This window comes from Thalia democratica, chromosome 2 (assembly GCF_965202585.1).
Source record: "Thalia democratica chromosome 2, ktThaDemo2.hap1.1, whole genome shotgun sequence".
NCBI lineage: Eukaryota > Metazoa > Chordata > Thaliacea > Salpida > Salpidae > Thalia > Thalia democratica.
Window position 1 is genome coordinate 95970360 of NC_139166.1, and position 8060 is coordinate 95978419.

The 8060-nt window shown below is 23.7% G+C and overlaps 1 pseudogene; it reads right to left on the reverse strand.

Annotated features, from left to right (window-relative positions):
- Positions 1 to 901: 901 nt before the first annotated feature.
- LOC145829137 (histone H2A-like) lies at positions 902 to 3486 on the reverse strand (annotated as a pseudogene).
- Between the last annotated feature and the right edge of the window lie 4574 nt (positions 3487 to 8060).

Consider the following 8060-nt stretch of genomic DNA (forward strand, 5'->3'; position numbering starts at 1 on the left):
AAAATACACTGCAATTTTTTTATACAATATTTAGTATGAATTCTAAGATTTAAATGAGCATGTTCTTTGTTTTATAATTCAGTGTTTGTACCGCTACATCGACGGATAAAAAACTAACAAGAAAATAAATAATGACTACATTAGGGGTTTTCTCAAAGTTAGAAAAAAGACTGTTAAGGGAAAGGTTCGTTGTTAGGGTCAACAAATAAAATCAACATTTATACTTAGCTTGTTGCAAAAAAGAGTTGATTATTATTTAATTTTGTAGCGAGGGGGCGATTTAAAAAAAATATATTTCAGGTCGATGCTCTATATAACAAAATGTAAAATATCACTTTATTTTGTTTTACTTTGGAATACATGGTATAACAACTAGTGAGAAAGACAAAAAGTAAATTGTTGATTAATTTGTATAGGGACTATGTATAAAGATGAGGATCAACTATTATGCTAGTTTTCCTACCTTAACAAATACATTTTTGAAACCCTTTTCAACAACTGAAAATTAAGCAATTTACAAGTTTACGCGGTTTAAAAGTTACGCGTCAGCTTACTTAAATACAAACCTCTAAGAAAACTTTTAAGATAAATAGAAACGTTTATAATAAATTGATATCTATTATTCTTGCAAAGTTTATAGTCATTAACATATTTATAGGTATTTAAAAACTTTTAGTTTTTTTATCAAATTACGTAACTATTTTTACGGTCAACTTTGTTTGTGTGATTTTTGATAAAGGTAATTCTTATAAGTTTAACTATACGTTTCAGTACAACGTTTTATAAGGATGTGTGAGCTAAGGATCTTGTTAGGCCAACATCCAAAGTCTCGCTATAGTCTGGTTGACTGTTTGTGGTCAGGTGTAATAATTGTTTTGCTTTTTTCTCTGTTGTTTGTCTCTTAATTTGCAACAGTCATTGGCCAAAAAAGTTTTTGTTTAGGCCTTTGATGCCTGTTAAACCTCTTGTTATAACTTGGCCATCTGTCTTGGGCATATATCAAGCCTTTAACTGATCTGAAGTTGTATCCTGTTACGTTCGCAGCTTGTGGCATGTTTTTTACTTTCATTACAACATCAAACTAAACAACCACATCTTGTCCAAATTACCTTAAGAATTTGTTAGGGTTATTTTTAGTAATGTCGAATTAATAATATTACGGTCTTTATCACCATAATGAATGAAACCATATCCCTTGTGAGCAATAAACCATGTCACTAGGCCAGCTACTTCATATGCTAAAACTTTTCTTAGAGCTTAAAGTTTAAATATTTTTAATGTTTTAGTTAATTGAACTGAAGGAGTTTTTTGTGTTGCAAATTTTCAGTGTTATACTGTTCTGTCATTGTCTTTATGTGGAGAAAAATTTGTTTTTAATCAAAATCAATCACATTATGCATTAAGTCTTAGATGTTGGTGTTAAAGTGGACTCTGCTAATTTTTATGTTAGTTTTTGATAAACTTTATGCTATAACTTTTCTATATTAATTGAAGAGGCATTTTTAAGACAGTTTATAATATATTGTTGACCTGTATCGCTTTTAAACATCTAAAACTATTTGTTTAAAATACTGCTTTTACCGATTTTAGTTGTTGACATTTTGTTTTTTTAGAAGTTATAAATGGAAACTTATATAATATTTATTTTTTTTTAATTACGATAACTAATACATACGTGTATACAAGCAGCTAAATAATAACGATGCCTAAACTAAAAAAAACTCAACGAATATTTGTTTGTTATGCTAATTAAAAAAAGAGCAAATTTCAAATAAATTTAATTATAAACTTATATATTTGCTCTTTAGATTAATTAATCAACTGTTAAGCAGATATCATGCTTCGTCAAATACTTTTAAGATAAAACATTAGTTTTGTTTATATACTTAACCTAAAATGTTTTAAAACGTTTTTGTTATAATTTATAGAAAACATTAAGAAATTGTACTTAAGTTTAACTACATTCATATCGTTCTTCATTTCGTAAGCTATTTAACATAATTTGACTTATAAATTGATCAGTTTTTTTAAATATACTAGTCTAAATAACATAATGCTACAGTAAAAAAATTTGAACAACACTAGATACCGGTAGTTTTGTTTAAAGTTTATGTTTTTCTAAAAATTTAACCGAAAATTAGACCGAAACAAAACTTATTTAGATAATTTTTTTAACATACAAACTATTTATACATGTAAAAACTGTAATGACGTAACAGATAACATTTTGTAAAATTGATGCAAACTCTTCTATATATATCTTAATAGTTTAATAAAAAGTATAAGTTTCCCATACATGTGTATTTGTATGTAAATTTTTGAATGAATTTAGATGTTCAATTTGAAAGTAAGAATTTTATTAAAGTTGTCATCGTTAAATACTTAAAACTATTTTGTAATGAAAAGAAAGATTTATTTTAAATCTGCGAAAAAAACTTCTTGTACAAGTCAACTTCTTAGAATGGTCTATTTTTTTAAAGAATATCTTTTTAAGCATTATGTAGTTACGTAATAACAGAAAAATTGCAAAATATTCTTTAATGTTTTTGTATAAATTCTAAGATACTAAGAACTTTGAAAGAACTTCTTTTAAGTTATCTTTTAACTGATAACTTTTAATCTTAAACTGATAATCTTACACTGGACTGATAGCCACTTAGATTTAAAAAGATATTATTTTAAAAAAAAAACAAAATCGCTTAAGCAATTTTGATATACAACATCATAAAACTTTTACAGTACTTTTTTTGTTATGACTAGGATAAAATGTTCGGAAACACTTTATTAATATTGCTTCATAAGTCAAATAAATATTGATAAGAGTTTAAAAAAGTATTAACCTATTTTAAAATTTAACAAAGTTTACAAATCAGCCAGCTGTAACTTAGTAGCTAATCTTATCGGTAAAACTTCAGAGCCTCTTTTCTAAAACATTTATTATTTTAGTCCGATAGTTGTTAAGTCTGCCTACTCAATATATGTATAAATTTACAAATCTTTATACCGTTGGATGTAAACTGTATATCAAATAAAACTTTATATGCTTTGCATTATTTATAGTTGTGTATTTTTAACTGCTTTCAGCAGTTTAAATTTAACCACCCATCACATGACTACTTATTACAAACATCACAATATATAAAGAAAAACTCACAAAAAAAAGAACTCAAAAAACGTTGTTACGTTATAACAGTTTAAATTAATAAGTTTGTTAAAATCTTCGTCGTTGCAGATGGCAAGTTGAAGATGACGGAGAATAATACAAGATACTTGTTGTCACGGACTGTATTTCCAGCCAACTCGAGCACTTCTGCACTCAAGTATTCAAATACTGCAGCCAGGTAGACTGGTACTCCGGCACCAACACGTTCGTTGTAGTATCCTTTTCTCAGCAGACGGTGATTACGACCGACCGGAAACTGAATTCCAGCGCGTAATGAACGACTATTTGACTTTAATTTTTGCTCCCTTTCCATGTGCTGACATGATATTTCGATAGTATACAACATCAAAGAAGTGACTTTCTTACGATTGGCTCTTTCGATAATAATTTAGTTCTTTCTTAAAAATATTTTTTTAAATATACCCGATTTATTTGATGACACTTTATTGAAAATATTTCATGAAAATATGTTCGATTTCAAACTTTATGTCATTCGTATTATTTATGTTTAACTGTTTAACCTTTTTATTTTTCTATTGTTCTAGTGAATCAAGAACAAAAATTTCAATCGAACTTCTTGACAAAAAGTGCAAGTTATTTTGTTAAGTCTATACTAAGTTCTATTTTTAAAATCAAGAGAAAGATTTAGTTTTAAGAAATCCGTTTACGCACTACAGATAGCGTTTACTAAATAGAACTAAATTGTTTAATTTGTTACTATTGATTCAGACAGAAACAATTACAGCTTTTAGTGTTAGTTTGTGTTTGCGTCACCACTATTTCAACATTTCAAAACTACTATTGAATGTTATAATTTAAACTTTAAACAAAAAGAAAATATTAATTATGTTCAGTTTTAAATTTTAACTAATTACAAAGTCTTAAATATATAACCTAAAAACTAAAATACTGATTAAGTACATTTATTATTTGATTTTGATTATTAGTTTTAAAAGGGTTGTTAATAGTCATCTGTACTATGTGTAAAAAAATTTTTAATACTTAAATTAACGTTATTTTTTGCTTAAAAGTTTTTTATTTATTTTAACTACTACTTTGTGTTCTGTACTACTTTGCATTAATACCAATTTTTATATCATATCTTTAGAAATATATGAAATTTAAAAAAACATCTTTGCATTAACAGACCTTGCATTTACCATAAAATGGTATTCATCATGAGATTAAAATCATGCCAAATTCTACGAGATAAAGTAGTAATTATTATAAGATAAATACCACTTGATAATCATATAAAGATTACAAAAAGAAAGGTTTTGGTAACAAAAAAACTTGTATATTTCTTTTAACAAAAAATATTACAAAAAAAAAAGATTAAGCCTGCTAAGAAAAAATAATTGTTTTCTTTTATTTTAGTATTAATTAAAAATGTATATTTAAATTAAAAAAAAATAATTATTTATCTATTTAGTAGATTATCTAGTGTAAAAATAAAAGTAAAAAAAAATTAAATAATGGTAAATAGTACTAATAGTATTCTCAAATCAAGTGAAGCTACCTTCTAACAAAAGTAAATAAATGTGAACAATTTATTTTTAAGTAAATTCTATGACGTAGCAACAAAATACCGGTTAAAACTTTTTTTAAGCTATTTTTTAAAATAATTTATAACATAAATGAGACAACTTATTTTTTTTTGTAGTTGATTTTTTTTACAATATGCTGAAATAGATTTATAAGCTGATGTAAAAATTATCAGAATCATACAAGACAATTTGCAGAGAAAATATTAAAGCACTTTATTCTTTCTAGAAGGAACAAAACAATTAGTGGATAGTGTATTTTTTCTACTTAATATCACTGTGTTTTAAAGTTGTCAGTAAAATATATTTTTTAAATAACTAAATATTTTTTGTTAGATTGTGCAATTAAAAGTTAATTTTTTTCCACAACATATTGAGTTTTAATTTTTTAAGTTAAACTTATTGAAAATAATAATTACCCTACTGAACAGATATTCGAGCAAATTCTGATTTTAGCAAAGTATAAACCTAGCTAAAAAGGTTTCTAAAAAATTAAATTTTAACTTGTTTGCTGAAAACTTGTAATTTCCAAACTGGTAATATTAATCGTAGAATGACATTTTATGTTTAATATTAACTTTGATTTTAAAGTTTATACAACACAACAACATATTAATATATACAAATACATACTATTTTTATTTCTTTAAAAAAGTATTAGGGACTTTAACAAAGGTTAGAAAAAAAAGGTCAGAACAAAGGATTCGTGTAGATTTGAGAACTAATTTGATTATTTATACCTTTTTTTATACAAAAATCGAATGTTAAATTAGAAACACTAGTATCAAAAACTGTTCTATGCTTTAATACTTAGTTACTTAGTTTAACTATTTTAAACTGCTTTGAGCAGTACAAATATTGAAGCTAAGAAAAACATAAAATTTTATATTATAAAGGTTTTTAATTTAAAGGAGAAAAGCTCTTTTTTTTTAGTTATAGTATTAAACTATTTAAAATTTTACTTGCCAAAAAATTAATGGTAAATAAACCAAATATTCAATAATTTGTAAGTTTTGATTACGTTTGATGTTCTGCTTAATTTTTATGATAAAAAATAATAGTTTTCTATATTTAAATTTGGTTTATTTATATACTTATTTTCTTAACTTTTTTGTTACTCTTAGTACAATATTATATACTATATATTAATCATTTTACCTGCCTAACATGATTTTGTCCCTACCTTTTGATGCATTTCATATATAACTCACATTATCTTCAATTAAGTTAAATGATATTTTTTAACGTCAATTTAGAGAATGTTTTCAAACTTAATAGTGTAGAATACGGCATCAAAAAATATGCTTTGAAATTAAAATTTGTAGTCTCGTAACAAGTAATTTCCCACAACATATTTTTAAATTTTTGATATAAAACCATAAATTTTGATAGCTTTTCAAAATAATCATTAAACTTCCAGTAGTATTTGTATTGCGTAAAGCAGTTTATAAATGGTATAAATTTTTGTTAAAATTATCATTTTAAAAAACTTCTTTTAGTGTATTATTTAACTTTACTGTTATAATATCTAATGGTGTTACTAAATATATGTTAAAATAGATTTACTAGTTGAATAAATTCAAAACTGAAGATTAATATTACTTTTTGTCTTTTTCTACTTAGCTTAATAATTCTACTCTAAGTAAATCTTGTTCTACTTATTTTGTCTACTATCAGTATTTTATTTAACAATAATTATTTTAAGAACAAGAAAATCCCAAATACTGCCAAGACAACAAGTATTTATTTAGTGTATTATTAAATTATTAAACACAGTAATTTTCAGTACTGTATAAATTTTGTGATTAGTTAATAAAACTTTGTAAATACTATGAATACTACTAAATACTTCAAAGCAAATTTGCCAGAATTAAATCACCCTCATTATAACTCTTCCATGGGTATTTAAATTAAAACAACAGTTTTATGAGTATAGTGCATTTAGTTTGTGCACAATAACATTAGCATACTTAAAACTATGTTTAATACATTTTTAAACTAAGTAGATAGTACTACTAAAAAACTGAGGATGTTTTATATTTATCTAAGGCATAATATAAAGACCAGAAAAAGAAAAATTCACAAACTTCTAATTTACAAATTACAAGTTTTATTTTAAATGTAAATACCGTAAATATGTAGTTATACATTTCTTTCATTATTTTTATGAATTTCTCTGTAAATAATAAAAAGATTCTAAAATTTATGTAAGGTTAAAGGACTTGTATTGATACTGCGTGAAGTAGTTTATAAATATATATGTTTTAAACGCAAAATAATACAATTTAATATCTTTGTAAAAAACTAATCGGTTAATATTTTAAATTTATAATGAAAAAATACGGGAAAGCCAGTTTTTGTTAAATGATTGTTATACAGTAAAAAAAAAGAAAACATAATTTAAATTGCAAGTGTACTATATAAATGAAAAAAAATAGAAAGTAAAACAAGTGAACTTATCATTTAAAATGTTTCTTACGAGTAAAGTATTTCTAATGTTTGTAATTAATTAATATTTCTGATAATGTAAATATTTCTATCAAATATCTTGAAAACTTGATATAATAAAGTATTTTTTTAAAATGTGTTAAATAAAAGCATAATAACTTTCATAGAATAATGTTTTATAACTTACAAATAAGTTTAAAGTTAAAGTTGAATCATAATTGATCAATTCTAAAGAATTTTTTTATTACTTCTTATCTCTTATCAAAGAATGTGGTTCTAATGTTTTTTTATTTTGTGGTTCAATTTATTTTAATTTTGTATTTAACATAAAATACATCCTTGATAACAATAATTTTTTCTTATAATGACCAGTTATCATTCTGTATAGAATTTACTTTTTTACTACTTATGAAATTTTTTATTTTTTAATAAATATGAAATAAATTATAACCGATTGAATCTAAATAAAGTTTTCAGTCTGGTGTTATTGTTATCATATTGGTTTTAAAAGAATCCTTTTATTATTACTATTTAGATATAATTTTACTCATTCAAAATAAAAAATAAAGATGCTCAATAGTTTATTATTAATTTATTTTAAGTCAATATCCTTTGACAACTACTTTGTTGTTCACTTTAAATTAAATTTAAGTTTTAAACTTTATATAGACCTTTTATATATTTACTCTTATCAAGTTACTTTTTTTGAAAATTATACAATAAAGTATAAGAGTGACATTAAAATTAAAGTTACAATAATATTGCCTTGAAACTTGATAATATATTCATCTTAAATTTGATCATTTAACCTATGCGTCTTAAGCGGTTATTTGTACCACAGAAAAATGTGGTTTAAAAAAACTTAAACATAAATTATTACTTTAATTTTAGGTTTGCTGACAATT